Raw genomic sequence first — 16325 nt, forward strand, 5'->3', positions numbered from 1 at the left:
TTTTTGAGACGGAGTTTTGCTGTTACCACCCAGGCTGGAGTGCAGTGGCCTAATCTTGGCTTACTGCAACCTCCGCCTCCTGGATTCAAGCCATTCTCCTGCCTCAGCCTCCTGAGTTAGCTGGGACTACAGGTGCCCGCCACCACGCCCAGCTAATTTTTGTATTTTTGGTAGAAGATGGTGTTTCACCGTGTGGCCAGGATGGTCTCTAACTCCTGACCTCAGGTGATCCACCCGCCTCAGCTTCCCAAAGTGTTGGGATTACAGGCGTGAGCCATCGCGTCTGGCTATTTACTCTTTAAAAACATTTTCTAACCTCTCCTTCTAGAGTCATCAGTATAGAAATCATTATTTAGTGTCCATTTAGAAGGTAATGGACTAATCTTTACTGATCAACACTCTGTAAATTGCTTTTGTTGATACAGTTATGGTTTATCTCCCTGTCATAAGTAAGGGGTATAATCTGATTAAGGGAAGTTAAATGATGATTTTATGAAAAATGTTAAGTTTAAAGAATAAATTTGTTAATGTTCTTTCTAATTCAAGTTCATGGCTTATATTTTGAAATATTGCCAACCTCTTTTCTTCTCCCCCCATCACCCATCCTAATCTCTGATAACCATCATTCTACCTTCTGCCTCCATGAGATGCACTTTTTATTTGTTTTTTAAATGACAGGGTCTCACTCTGTTATCTGGGCTTCAGTGCAGTGATGTGATCATAGCTCACTGTAGCTATCACAGCTCACTGTAGCCTCAAATTCCTGGGCTCAAGAGATCCTCCTGTCTTAGCTTCCTGAGTAACTGGGACTACAGGCATGTGCCACCATGTCCAGCTAAGTTTTTTACTTTTCTCTTTGTTAGAGTCAGGGTCTCACTATGTTGCCAAGGCTGGTCTTGAAGTCTTGGGCTCAAGTGATCCTCCCATATCTGCCTCCCAAAATGCTGGGATTACAGGCATGAGCCACCATGCTGGGTCAAGATCCACGTTTTTGACTCCCACATATGAGCGTGAACATGTGATGTCTGTCTTCTGTACCTGGTTTATTTCATAAAACATAATCACCTCCAGTTCTATTCATACTGCTGCAAATGACAAGATTTCATTCTTTTTTATGGCCTAATTGTATTCTATTGTGTATATATGCCACATTTTCTTTACCCATTCATATGTTGATAGATACTTAGGTTGATTCCATTATCATGGCTTTATGAATAGTGTTACAGTAAACACTGATGTGCAACTATCTCTTCAATATACGTTCCTTTCTTTTGGACATTTACCCAGTAGTGAATTACCAGATCCTATGGTAGATGTACTTTTAGTTTTTTGAGGAACCTCTATACTGTTTTCCATACTGGAGGTACTAATTTACATTCCCACCAACAGCGTACTAGAGTTCCCCTTTCTGCTTCCTACAATTAGAAGGAGTAAGTGCTAGTGTTCAATAGCACAGTATGGTAACTATAGTTAGCAATAATTTATTGTATTTTTCAAAATAGCTAGAAGAGGATTTGAAATGTTTCTAACACAAATGATAAATATTTGAGGTGATGGATATTCTGATTATCCTGATTTGATCATTACACATTGTGTGCATGTATCACGATATCATATGTACCCCATAAATATGTACAGTTATTATGTATTAGTGAAAAAGGATATACCACTCTTCTGTTTTGCTAATTGAATTTTTTTTGTTTTCATAGGTGTATGTGGAATTTGATGATCTTGAATGGGATAAACGAGAGTGGGTTAAAGTTTATGAAGATTTTTCAACTTTCTTGGTGGAATACCACTTAATCTGGGCCAAAAGGAATGACCCTAGCCAGACTCAGGGATCAAAGAGCAAACAGATTCAGTGGCCTGCATTGGTAAGATCTATTCCTGTTTCATTAAGCATTTTCATTTGTTCGTTAAAAACGAAAAGCAACAACAACAACAAAACAAAAGCCAGGTTTGGTGACTGACTGTAAAACTAGCACTTTGAGAGGCTGAGGCAGGACAATTGCTTGAAGCCAGGAGTTGGAGATCAGCCTAGGCAAAAAAGCAAGACCCCATCTCTACCAAAAAAAAAAAAAATTAGCCGGATGTGGTGGCACATACCTGTGGTCCCAGCTACTTGGGAGGCTGAGGTGGGAGGATCACGTGAGCCCAAGAATCCGAGTCTATGTGAGTTACTGTCACGCTGCTGCACTCCAGCTTGGATGACAGAGTGAGACGCCATGTCTTATAAAAGAAAGAATAAATGAAAAATTTAAGACCAATAATTGAATAAAACTTTAGATTCATCTTACTGATTTATAAATTAATATTTTTGAAGAGTCTCTGACGAATCTGGCAGAGATTTTAAAACACTGCCTTCATTTTGTTAAAACAACTTTAGTTGTCTCTTTGTTAGTATTCTGTCAGCTTATGTAGTTCACAAATAAGTTTATTCTATCAAATTAAAATATAAATTGGATTAAAGGGACCTGAGAGATAGCTGACTGTATGCCATGTGGAACAACTTTGCTGAATGAAACTTTGTCAAGTGGAAGATAGAACATACTTTGTATTAAAACATTTAATAACGAGTAATTCTTCTTGGTTTGTTAATGAGTAAATCATTGTGGGTGATAGATGTTTAATGTGTAATTATTAGGTAATGGATTAAATTACTTCTTATCAGGAAATGTTTCATTTAAGAAAATATGTTTTCAGTAAATTCGCTGGTACTTTGAAGAGTTTTATTTAAGAAAAGAAACAGCAGGTAAACAAGGTCATTAAATTGTATTAGAAAAAGAGCTACATTTGTTTAACCATTGTTATCTCTGTTTTCTGGCAGAACATCTAGCATGTAACAAATGTGCAATATTTGTAAAGTTTTCTTCTTATGTTACTATCAAAGAAATACTTTAAAAGCCGCTGAAACATTATTGCAGGTATTTGATACAACTAATGAGTTTGGGTAGTTCCTTTCAAATTTTTAAACATACGAATTAACTACTTAAAAGGATAGCTTCTGCTTGCTAATAATTTTAATGCATATAAATTTTCTATTTTAGTTAATCCTGATGCTTTTCTATATAGAATAGAAATTTAATAGATCTGTTTGATTATTCCTTTTTAAGAAGTCAGTGGAGATATGGGATTAAAAAGGATAGGAAGGGAGGGAGTAGAGTGAATGGAATCAGTGGCATTTTTAAAAACAAAATATGATATTGAAAGATGAAAATAATATCTGTCTGTGACCTGTAGTTTCGATAGGAAACTTTGCATAGCAAACTAAAGAAGATAATTTTATCCATAGTAGGTTTTTAAAAATAATTAATGAGTATGTTGACTTGTTCATATAAAAAGTTTAAACCATTACTGGCATGATCTTAATTTTATAGACCTTAACCCAAAAACTGGATAAAATTTGTGAGTAATTATGAATAATTAGACATATAGGTGAATTTTTTATGAGAATTCTCAAAAGCAGGAAGCAGTAGCATCACTAATATGAAAAACTACACATTGGTATCAGAGTTAAAAAATTAATAAAGCTTTAGAAAATCTTTGCCCTTTCTTAAAAGCAGTTAAGATTGAGGTGAATTTCTGTTGATTCATAAAATACTGATTTTAGAGAGAATTGTTATTGGAAAATACTGTTTAATGATAATTTTGTCATAATTTTACAAAGTTGTTTCTGTTGAAAACCTCTTAGCCTTGAAATTAGGCCTACTTAAACAATCACCAACTTTTTCTTTTTAACTTTATCATATACAAAAAAAAAAAAAAGATGAAAAATTTGAAAAACACTGTGGTATAAAAGTAATAGAAAATTATATTTTTAGTTCTAAGAGATAACTTGTATATATTATATATATATAATTTTTGATATATTTTCTTATGAAACATATTGCTCTGGTTCCTTTTTTTTCCCCCCATACTATTTATTTTATTTTATTTAGACAGGGTCTCACTTTTTCACACAGGCTGGAGTGCAGTGTTGTGATCACAGCTCACTGCAGCCTTGAACTCCTGGGCTCAAAAAAAAGTCCTCTCACCAGTAGCTAGGACTACAGATGTGTGCCACTATGCCTAGCTAAATTTTTTTTTTTTTTTTTGAGATGGAGCCTTGCTCTGTCGCTCAGGCTGGAGTACAGTGGCGCGATCTTGGCTCACTGCAACCTCCAGCTGCCGGGTTCAAGCAATTCTCCTGCCTCAGCCTCTCAAGTAGCTGGGACTACAGGTGCCTGCCATCATGCCTGGCTAACTTTTGTATTTTTAGTAGAGATGAGGTTTCATCATATTGGTCAGGCTGGTCTGGAACTCCTGACCTTGTGATCTACCTGCCTCAGCCTCTGAAAGTGCTGGGATTATAGGCATGAGCCACCATGTCCAGCCTTCTGCTGAATTTTTTAATAAAAAATTTTAATTGTGGTAAAATAGACTTAACATAAAACTTGTCATTTTAACTGTTTTTGAGTACACAGTTCATTGGTAGTAAGTACATTCGCGTTGTGTGTTACCACTGTTGTCATCCAAACAGAACTTTTTCCATCTTGCAAAACTGAAACTGCACTCATTAAAGAGCAGTTCCTTATTCCCCGATCTTGCTAGCAACCACCATTCTACTTTCGGTCTCTGAGTATCTCATATGAATGTAATTATACAGTATTTATCCTTTTGTAACTGGCTCATTTCACTGACAATGTCTTCAGGGTTCATGCATATTATACCATGTGTCAGAATTTTCTTCCTTTTTATTGCAAAATAACATTCCATTCTGTTTATACACCATGTTCTTTTAATCCATTTGCCTGTTAATGGACAGTTGTGTCGCTTCCACCTTTTGGCTATAGGGAATAATACTGGTATGAACATGGCTGTATAAATATCTGTCCAAGCCTCTGTGTTCAACTATTTGGGTATATACCCAGAAGAAGAATTGCTGTATCAGATGGTAATTGCACTTTTAATTTTTTGAGGCACTTTCATACTGTTTTCCAAGTGACTGCACCATTTTTCATTTCTACCAGCATTGTATAAGGGTTCATTTCTTTACATCCTCACCAACATTTACTTTCATTTTTTTTTTGGTATTTACTTTCTCAGTAGGTGTGAAATGGCATCTCACTGTGATTTTGTTTTATATTTCTCTAATGCTTAATGTGATGTTGAGCATCTTTTCATGTGCTAATTGGCCATTTGTATGTCTTTTGAGAAATATCTATTCATAAAGTTCTTTGCCTGTTTTTGAATTGGATCATTTGTTTTTTTTGTTGTTGTTGAGTTTTAGGATTTCTCTATGTATTCTTGATATTAGTCCCTTTTTAGATACATGATTTGGTAACATTTTCTCTCATTTTACAGGTTGCCTTTTTAGTGTGTTAGCAGTGGCCCTTGCTGCACAAAACTTTTAAGTTTTGATGAAGCTCAACTTGTCTGTTTCCATTTGTTGCTTATGCCTTTGTTGTTATATTCAAAAAATATTGCCAAATCCATGTCATGAAGCTTTTCCCCTTATGTTTTCTTCTAAAAGTTGTATAGTTTTAGATCACAAATTTGGGTGAATTAATTGATTTTGAGTTTGGAATATCATGTAAGGGTCCAACTTTTTTTTACATGTAGATGTGTCCACTTTTTCCAGCACCATTAGTTGGAAAGACTGCCTTTGCCCCACTGAATGGTCTTGCCTTATAGAAAATATTTTGACCATATATGCAAGGGTTTGTTTCTGGGCTTTCTATTCCATTCCATTGGTCTGTAGGTTGTTCTTATGCTGATACCAGCTTACTGTTTTGAGTACTGTTGATTTGTAGTACATTGTGAAATCAGGAAATGTTTTCCCGTCAACTTTCTTCTTTTTCAGGATAGTTTTGATTATTCAGGGTCCCTTGAGATTCCCTATGAACTTCAGGAGAGATTTTTCTTTTTCTCCAGAAAAAGGTCACTTGGATTTTGATAGGGATTGAATTGAATCTGTAGATGGATTTGGGTGTTAGACATCTTAATATTAAGGGCTGGGTGCTGTGGCTTACACATGTAGTCCCAGCTCTTTGGGAGGCTAAGGCGAGAGGATTGCTTGAGGCCAGGAGCTCAAGACCAGGCTGAACAATGCAGCGAGACCCCTTCTCTGCAAAAAAAATAAGTAAAATAAAATAAGCTGAGTGTGATGGCCCACGCCTATAGTCTCAGCTACTTGAGAGGCTAAGACTGAAGGATCACATGAGCCCAGGAGTTCATGGCTACAGTGAGCCATGATTGTGTCATTGCACTCAAGCCTGGGTGACAGTGTGAGACCCTGTCTCTAAAACTACACACAAACACACACACACGCACATATAAATATTAAGTCTTCTAGTCTTTGAACAGGGGTGTCTTTTTACTTGTTTATGTTTTATTTAATTTTGTTCAGTTATGTTTTATAGTTTTGTTTATTTCATCTCCTAGGTAATTTATTCTTTTTTGATGCTCTTGCAAATGGAATTATATGTTAATTTCATTTTCAAAGTATTCATTATTGTTATATAGAAACTAGCCGGACGTGAGCCTGTAGTCCTAGCTACTTGGGGAGCTGAGGTGGGAGGATCCCTTGAGCCCAGGAATTCAAGGTTGCAGTGAGCTGTGATTGCACCAGTGCATTCCAGCCTGGGTGACAAACCAAGACCTTGCCTCAAAAAAAAAACAACAAAAAACGATTTTTATGTGTTGATTTCATATCCTGTTGCTTAGGTAGTATCCTTGTCAATGGTGACAGACTGAAAGCTTTTCCTCTAAGATCAAGAATAAGACAAGGAATCCCTGCTTTTACCATGTCCATTCAACATAGTATTTGAAGTTATAGTCCAGAAATTAGACCAGAAAAAGACAAAAAGCATTTAAATTGGAAAGAAAGAAGTAAATCACAGATGATATAATCTTATACTTAGAAAACCATAAAGACTTCACAACAAAGCCTATTAGAACTAATAAATGAATTTGGCAAATTAGTAGAGTACAAAATATCTGCTTTATTTTAAACATAGTTTTAGCTAAGACTGCATTAAAATTGTAGATCCTGCTTTTTTCCTTAACATCTATCCTCTACATTTCTCCTTTATGAGTAGTAATTTAAGATCATTTTTAATGGCTGCATAATATTTAATCTTACAATGACCCATTTCCTTAATGTTTGGCATTATGGTTTCCAGTTTTAGGGAGCATTATAAGTAACTGGGATAAATACCATTGTAAGCCTTTCTCTGCATATCTGATTTTTTAAAATTTATATTCATAGTAGTAGAATTAATAATCATAGGGTATGAACTTGAAAGCCACAAAAATCTGTCTCCTGACACTCTTCACAAATTGTCTGAAGGTTGTACTGACTGCCATTGTCCTCAGTCAGTGTTGGGGTGTTTTTATCTCATTCATCACACCCTTGTAAGCATTATTTATTTATTTTTCAGTTTATCTTGTTTTGAAACACAAATGTTTGGCCAAAACAGGAGGAGTTTTACATCCTAAGGGGATGCAGCATTGAATGTTACTCTTTCTCTGCTAATTGGATATTTAAAAATATTTCGTTATTTCAATTTGCATTCATTTAATAGGGTGAATTTTTTTCATGTTTATGAGCAATTTGTATTTTTAGTGAATTGTTATTCTTTAGTACTTATTAGGGTTTTGTGTTTTTTATATTTGTTACGAGCTTTCTTTATATTATTACAGATATTACAACCTTTTTGTCGTATTTGTTTCGTACTTTGCTTAGCCAGTTGTTTGATAGCAAGTCTTTTTGAATTGTATGTTTATTTTTAAAGTCTATACAATGGGATATTGTCATTAATTCCAGTAGTCAGGTTATGTGTGCTTGCCTTCCTTCCTTTTTTCTTTTGTTTTAGAAGATTGTAAAAATTAATAAAATAAACAAGTGAAGTGGGAATGCTTGTTTGTAATAATTAAGAAAACAGTCAATTTAAGTTTCGTAAACATTTTGCAAACATTTATATACAGTAGATATGACTGAGATTTTATTGTTTCCTTTTTTGTTCATTAAAATTAGGCTTCTTTAAGGATGTCTATAAACAGCAATTATGAAGTTCAGCATTTTAAAATTCCTACAGCATAATGAAATACTGTATCTACAGATTTGAGAAATTTGAGGGATCTGTATATGAGATGGCAGTAGAATGAAACACAGTAGAAACTAATACTTTGTCTTTAATTTTCTATAAATTTAATGTTTCTATTTCTGTGCACATGATACTTGCTTTATGTTCTTTTGTATTTAAACATGTTTGTATTTATTATCTTCTTTCTAGTTGTTTCACTCCTCGTGTGGTACTTGTTTAATATTACATATCGGTTACGTTATCTTGTCTACCTCTTATACCTAGAAATTAGTGGAAACTGGCAGTGTACCTGCTGGTTCTTGAGATCATGACAAGACAAAAACAAATCCTGTTGTCTCATTAACATATTTTAAAGTCTATTTTTAAAAATTTAACATAATTGCATCTTCAACAAAATATGGATAGTGTAATACCCAGGCTACTTCTCTGGAATTGTCTGGTTCATCTTTCTTTCTAGGATATCAGTAGCAAAACATTTATGGGAGCACCACATGCAAGATGCTGAAGTGGTGTCTTTTTTTGCTTGGTCCTGTATAATCATAGTACCACTTGAGGCCATTCTAATGCTATAGACTGAGGTAACTTGCATCTTCATGTAAGTTACTTAATAGATTGTTAAATTTTATTTACTTTTTAATAAAGTAAAATACTTATGAAAGCACATTTATCGGCACCAGGGAAAGAAAGTGTTGGCATTCATAATTGAAATCAACGAATCACCTACCTAACTGGGTTAGGGCCCTGGCTCCATCTCCTTTAGGAAAACCTTCTGTGGGGAGTGGGGCTTCGACCCTAACCCAGGTGGGCTGTAACACTGCTGTATTTTCTAAGGGGCAGAGTTTTCTACTACTATTCTGCTGGCCCAGCCTTCCAGATCACCCCAACCAGTGCTCCTATATAACCATCCTGTGCTCCTGTAGAACTTTGTTTTGTACCTCTGTTTTAACAATCAGCACATTCTGCTTTGTATTTTACCTATTTGTTTGCATGTCTGTCTTCCCTTAATAGATTGTAAGTTCTTTGAGGACAGGAGTCATGTCTTAGTCATCTATGTATGGTTCCTTGGAGTCTAGCACAGTGCTTTACCCATCTCAGAAAGTAAGTAAATTCTTATTTTAAACTGATGAATGTGCTGCAGCCCAGCTAGTGCAAAAGAACCCTACTGGGAGTTATCACAAGTTTTCTGGCTATTAACATATGATAATACCAAAGGACAGGAAAGCAGAATCACCCAATTGTGGTAAAACTGTGAGTTACCAATTTAAAACATGTCAATATATAATAAAAAACAAATACTGAAAAGCTTATAATGTCCATTCTCATCAGATACAAATTTGATTCCTGAAATCGCCAAGTAGAAAAATGTAAAATTACCTGAAATGTGTTATTTTAAAGATGTAAAAGGAAGAAACAGACATCCTCACAATTGACTTAAATATTCAAATCTTTGATAATTTACCTGAATTTCTGAATTGAGTTTTAGGAAACTCAGACTACTTTTTCTCAATGTTGCTTTTTCCTTCATAGATAGGTAATTCTGGTTCAACCGGGAATTGTGATCACATCATAAACATGTAAACTCTTAGCAATGTGTTTATTTTAAATTATTCTCTTAGTGAGAGTGCTTTTTAGTTACTATCCGTTCCAAGAGAAACCCCCTCAAAGGAGAGTAGAATTCACTGCTCTTTGGGACAAGATTACCTTTATATCCAACAGTTATATTGCCACAGTTGGTTTAGATTATGGCCTCAAGCAAATTTTACTAAAATGTGAAAATATGCCACCTTCCAAGTCGGAAATAAACTTTGGAGTATGTTCATTTAAAGAGTTTTTACATATTTATAATTGAATTTCCACAATTAGAATTAACAGTTGCATGTCTTTTTATACTTTGTTAAATAATGAAATGGAAGTAATGACAGTGTAAATTCAGGATTATTATTTCCCTACAAGGTAAAGCACTTTAAGAGATCAAATTATACATAATAAAATATTAAGCTTTTTAAACGATAAACTCTAATACTGGCGTGTATTGCAATGGACGAGTTCACACACTCATGTCTTGTGGATTATAAAATGACATTATTCTTTTGGGAAGTATTATGTTATAAGAACCATAAGAAGTTCATACTCTTTGATTCATTAATTCTAGTCTTAGGAAACTATGCTTGAAAAACAGTTTTTAAAATGTGTATTCAGTTTAGCTAATGTTTGTCGCATACCTCATATGAATTAGACACTGTGGTGAGAGCTGCAGATTAAAAAAATTAAAGGCTTATGTTATTAGAAGAAAGATGTTTATTGCAGTCTTATTAAAGAAGAAGTAAAATGGAACAACCTTGATGTTCAGCAATTTGTGAATGCTGTTAAATTAATATTTTGGCATATTATGCAGCTTTAAAAGTGATAATTGTACATACTTTAGGAAAATGTAGAGAAATTAAAAAAATTAATTACATCGACAATAGAAATATGTATTTAAAAAGTGTTATAGACTGGGGACAGTGGCTTATGCCTATAATCCTAGCACTTTGGGAGGTTGAGGCAGGAGGATTGCTTGAGTCCAGGAGTTCCAAGACCAGTCAGGGCAACATAGCGATACCCTCATCCCTACCAAAAAAAAATTAGCCCAGTGCAGTGGCGGAAACCTTGTAGTCTTAGCTACTCAGGAGGCTGAGGTGGGAGGATTGCTTGACTCCAGGAGTACAAGGCTATGGTGAGCTATGATTATGTCATTGCACTCCAGCCTGGGCAACAAAGCAAGACCCTGTCTCAGCGGAAAATATATATATTGTAAAGTAATGAAAATCATTATTTTACAATGGCGGAATTTTGCCTGACCAAAATTGTCTTTTCCCTAAAAAACAAGTATTATTTCCTAGCAAATTGGAAATTTCATATAATGGTGTTATTCAGTATTTTATATTTTGGAGGTAGTCTTCTTCAAATTAGTTATTTTAGTAATACGTTTCTGTTAATATACTTTGATAGGTATTATTTGTGTTTTGATATTGCAGCATTAAAAAAAATCTGTCAATATACAAAGAATTAACATTTAATAATGAAAATGACAGCTTAAACCATAACAAAATAAAATATAATGAAGATTATTTAAGGCTTGTTTTAAGCCTGTCTGAATTACTTGTTTACTTGTAGATTTGCTTGGCTTTATGTGACCTTAAATATTATAGACTCAGAGAATGTTAGAATTGGGGGAAGAAATTAGCAGTTATCAAGGAAGGTGGCATAATATGTTAAGGACATAGACTTTGTAGCATATTTCTTGGTTCAAATCCTGATTCTTCCATTTATTGTTAATGTCCGGGTGAAATTAAGTTATTTATACTCTGTATGTCTCTCTGTGTTCATAATAGTGGTATCTACCACACAGAGTAGTGAAGATTAAGCAAGACAGTATGTAAATAAAACCTCAGTATAGTACTGCAGTGAGTTTAGATAGGTGTACACTTTGAGAGAAACCTCTGTAAGAACACCCTCACTTCTGTCACTGGTTTCAAGTTTGAGGCATTCCCAAAACCATCCTCAGGGTTGATAAATCACTGGAAGATTGATATAACTCACTGAGAGCTGTTACATTCATGCCTACAATTTATTGCAGGGAAACTATACAAATTAAAATCAGCCAGGGGAAGAGATGTTTAGGGTACAGAGTCCAGGCTCTTCTCCCTGTGCAGTCACGTCCAGCATTATCTCTTTATGTCCATAGTATATGTGAGTTTTGTCAGTGAAGAAACTCATCTGAGTCTTTGCTTTTCCGGTTTTATTGGGGCTCAAAATCACATACTCGCTGCATGGTGTAGCTTTGGCCTTCGGGAGGTCAGACTAATAACTTTAGTTCTCACTTCCTCTGGAGATCAGAATTGATACTGAAATACCCAAAGCCTCCATTGTAGATCACATTGTTAAACTGTCCAGTGGCCAAAGCCTCCAGTCGAACAAAAACACTCGTATCAAGCAGATACTCCTGTGAACAAGACATTCAGCAGTCCTGGAGATCATCTCTCAGTGGCTAACGTGGAAGGCCAGACATCTTTGTCTTCTTTGGTGTATAGGCTATGCCCTAGCCTTTGGCCTACACTCTTAAAGCAAAGCGAATATATTTGAACGTCTACATTTAGTTTTTATATGACAGACATTGCAATAGTAACCCTTTGAATATGCCTAATATTGGGAGGAGCCAGTTTTGAATAGGTATACATTTAAATAAACAGTCTAATTTATAAAGCCATTATGTACATCATTTTTTTGTACTAATTTAATTACTCATTTCCCCCCGGATTTACAGCTATTTTTGTATCTTATGAAAAATTTGTGCAGGACTATTGGCATAGAAATTAGTTGATGGGCTGAGCACGGTGGCTTACGCCTGTAATCCCAGCACTTTGGGAGGCTGAAGTAGGGGGATCACTTGAAGTCAGGAGTTCGAGACCAGCCTGGCCAACATGGTGAAACCCCATCTCCACTAAAAATACAAAAATTAGCCAGGTGTGGTGATGCACATCCATAATACCAGCTACTTGGGAGGCTGAGGCAGGAGAATTGCTTGAACCTGGAAGGCAGAGGTTGCAGTGAGCCGAGATAACACTGTTGCACTCTTGGGCAACATAGTGAGAGACTGTCTCACAAAAAAAGAGAGAGAGAGAAGAGAAGAAAAGAGAGAGAGAGAGAGAGAAAAGGAAGAAAAGAAAGAGAAAGAAATAGTTGATGGTTAGCTAATTCTTCGTTAGGCTATTCATTTTCCATCATTATTACATCTTGAGGAGGCTTTAACTAAATTTCCTGATACCATTAGATGATTAATATCAGTATTATAAGATTTATTTTTATAAGGGGCTGAGAGTGATGGTTCATGCCTGTAATCCCAGCACTTTGGGAGGCATGGGTGGGCAGATCACCTGAGGTGAGGAGTTAGAGACCAGCGTGGCCAACATGGCTAAACCCTGTCTTTACTGTAGTCCCAGCTACTTGGGGGGCTGAGGCAAGAAAATCGCTTGAACCTGGGAGGTGGAGGTTGCAGTGAGCCGAGATCACGTCATTGCACTCCAGCCTGGGCAGCTGAGCAAGACTCTGTCTCAAAACTAAAAACCAAAAAAAAAAAAAAAAATTTATTTACATAAGGTAAATGGATCTTACCAACATTGTCACTTGTTACTCCATAGTGTGTTATGTCACAGTGTGATGCTGTTTCATTACAGAACAAATCAGTAAGAATTGCAGAGGAATTTGCTATGCCTCCTCAACAGAATTGACCCTTACCTAGATACTGGATATTTTCATGGATAGGTGTAGTTACAGTGGACCCTTACTGGCTTATTTCTGAATTCCAAGTCATTTAAGAACAAAGCTACTTACCTTGTCTCAGTTTCCCTATGTGCTGTTATATAGTAGGGTCTCCATGTTTGTGCGTATGATGTATTTCTTTGGTAGCATTTTCCTGCACAGAGCATTCCAATTTAATTATGGAACTCTTTTGGGTACTGCTTTCCCATGAGAATGTTTCTCCAACATTTCCTGGGGCAGTATATACATTTCAGGTTTTCAGATTCAGGGAAGCAGTGTCAGTTAGTGCCCAATAGTAAACTAATTGTCCCTCAAATTGAAATTTTTGGGTCCAGAATCCTGGTGGCTTTCCTATAAGCTCCAGTCTGTGCTCCACACAGGACTGTTGTACAAAGAATTTGCCCAGCTTCTATTCCGTACTATTTGAAATTAACTTGGGTGGGCTCAGGCATTTTCACTAGTTTTCAGTTAGCATGTCCTATAAATATTGCCTGATAGGAAGATTTAGATATATTCTGTTTAAGTAGGGGAAACATTCCCCAGTCAAACATAATAAATATCTCCATAATGCATTCAGGTAAAGGAGACACACTGCTGTACATAAAGTATGTTCAGACATCCTGATTTTAATCTGAAGTTTTACCTTAATCCATAAACTCTTGTGTTCTTATGTCTTTCCAGTATAACTGTAGCTCCTCTTAGGACTTCACTAACAGATTTGTAAGTTCTGTGCATGGGTCTCTTGTGGAAACATCTGTACCGTTAACTGTTTTATCCATTTAAAAGCATTTGACTCTGGGTCCCCAGCTAGGGACTAGCAAGGAATCCAGGCCTTCTCTTCAGGCCTTGTCTTAATTAGATTGTGGAAGCATTGGCTTAGGCAAGGTGAAGTTAGATTTTTCTTAATCATTTTTGCCTTCCAGTTTTTAAAGTTTCCTCAAACTAGGGTGAATTACTGGGTGTGGTAGCTCATGCCTGTAATCTCAGCACTTTGGGAGGCTGCAGCGGGCAGATCATCTGAGGTCAGGAGTTTGAGACCAGCCTGACCAACATAGAGAAACCCCATCTCTACTAAACATACAAAATTAGCCGGGCGTGGTGGTACGAGCCTGTAATCCCAGCTACTCGGGAGGTTGAGGCAGGAGAATTGCTTGAACCTGGAAGGTGGAGGTTGCGGTGAACTGAGATTGTGCCATTGCACTCTGGCCTGGGCAACAAAAATGAAACTCTGTCTCAAAAAAAAAACAAAAACAAAAACTAGGGTGAATAAAGCAGATTTGTTTAGAGCTCTTTAATGGAGGGAGACCAACAGGGGCTCCTGTTGGTCCACTCAACCTCTGAAAGTGCTGCAGTGTGACCTTTGTTTTGGCTTCAATATTTTATTCATCCCATTTCTTAATAACTGTTTAAAGATTTACACCCAGCTGGGATTAGTCTTTTGAATCTTCCTCTTTCTTTTTCTCCACTGTCTTATGAATCTTTATTGCCTGTTCTTTTGGCAAGACTTTTACCTCTGGCAGTGGGTCTGTGATTACTGGCTGTAACTGGATCTGGCCAAAAACCAGGTTTGGCCCAGCATTAGGATTTGCCTTTCTATTTCGCTATTCCAGGTAACAGTAATCAAGGGATTGTATAGTAACCTTATTTATTGTTTATGTAACAATTATTATTATTATTATTATTATTTTGAGATGGAGTCTCGCTCTGTCGCCCAGGCTGGAGTGCAGTGGCTGGATCTCAGCTCACTGAGAGTGAGCCATTCTCGTGCCTCAACCTCCCGAGTAGCTGGGACTATAGGTGCCCGCCACCTCGCCTGGCTAGTTTTTTGTATTTTTTAGTAGAGACGGGGTTTCACTGTGTTAGCTAGGATGGTCTCAATCTCCTGACCTGGTGATCCGCCCGTCTTGGCCTCCCAAAGTGCTGGAATTAATTACAGGCTTGACCCACCGTGCCTGGCCGTAACATTTTCTTATGTATCCAGTGAGCCAGGTCCCCAGGAGTTGGATCCATCATTTCTAAGTCCCACTGGTAACTTTTATTTCTACTAATTGATTGTAATACAGCTGTAGTTGGATCTATTATTTGTAAATTCCACTGGTAATATTTACCTCCAGTAAATGATTATAGCACAGCTATAGTTTTATGCCATGAGTGGCCTTGTAGCCACCCAGGAAGCAAAGGTTTGTCATCCATTATTCTTTCTCTTCATTCAGTGAGTCAGCTTCAGCAAGTTAATGTCATTCTCGTGCCCACTTCTGATGCTGTTGCTGCAAGCTTGAGTGATTCCAAAAACCAACCTTAGGTTTGATAGTTTGCTAGAAGAACTCACAGAACGCATTGAAAATGTTATATTCATGGCTATGGTTTGTTATGTAGAAATGATACACATTAAAATCAGCCAAGGGAAGAGAGACATAGGGTGCAGAATCCAGGAGGAGTCCAAACGTAGAGTTTCTGGTTGCCCTCTCTCTGTGGTATCATAGACAACGTTAGCTCATTTCAATCACAGTGTATGACAGTACTCACAGAATATTGTCAAACAGGGAATCTCAGCAAAGCCTTTGGTGTTCATTGTTTGTATTGGGGTTTGATCACATACCACCCACATGGCTGACCTTTAGTCTCCTCCGCTTCCAGAGTGTCAAACTATTACCTTTTAGTTACTCCTTTCTCTGGAGGTCACAGCTATTACTGTGTGGCCAAAAGCCATACTGTGTGCTGTTATATAGTAAGGTCTATGTGCTCATCAAAATGATACATTCCTTTGGTAGCATTTTCCTGCACAGACCATTCCTGTTTCATTATGGAATTCTTCTGGATACTTCCCATTGTAAATCACATTTTTAGATAGTCAATGGCCAAAGTCCCCAGACAACAAAAACACTTCTATCAGCCAAGACATGCCAGAGGCCTAGTGATTGTTTCCCAGCAGCTGAG

The 16325-nt window shown here is 36.6% G+C and overlaps 1 protein-coding gene across 2 annotated transcripts in view; it reads left to right on the plus strand.

Moving 5' to 3' along the window:
• Positions 1-16325, plus strand: part of JMJD1C (jumonji domain containing 1C) — a 363296-nt gene that overhangs the window by 141129 nt on the left and 205842 nt on the right. For both annotated transcript variants that reach the window (XM_025395496.1, XM_025395493.1), the window contains exon 2: positions 1710-1874. The gene's annotated coding sequence lies outside the window, so the exon portion shown is untranslated. The remainder of the gene's footprint in view (positions 1-1709; positions 1875-16325) is intronic.

The sequence above is a fragment of the Theropithecus gelada genome, chromosome 9 (genome assembly GCF_003255815.1).
Source record: "Theropithecus gelada isolate Dixy chromosome 9, Tgel_1.0, whole genome shotgun sequence".
Classification (NCBI taxonomy): domain Eukaryota; kingdom Metazoa; phylum Chordata; class Mammalia; order Primates; family Cercopithecidae; genus Theropithecus; species Theropithecus gelada.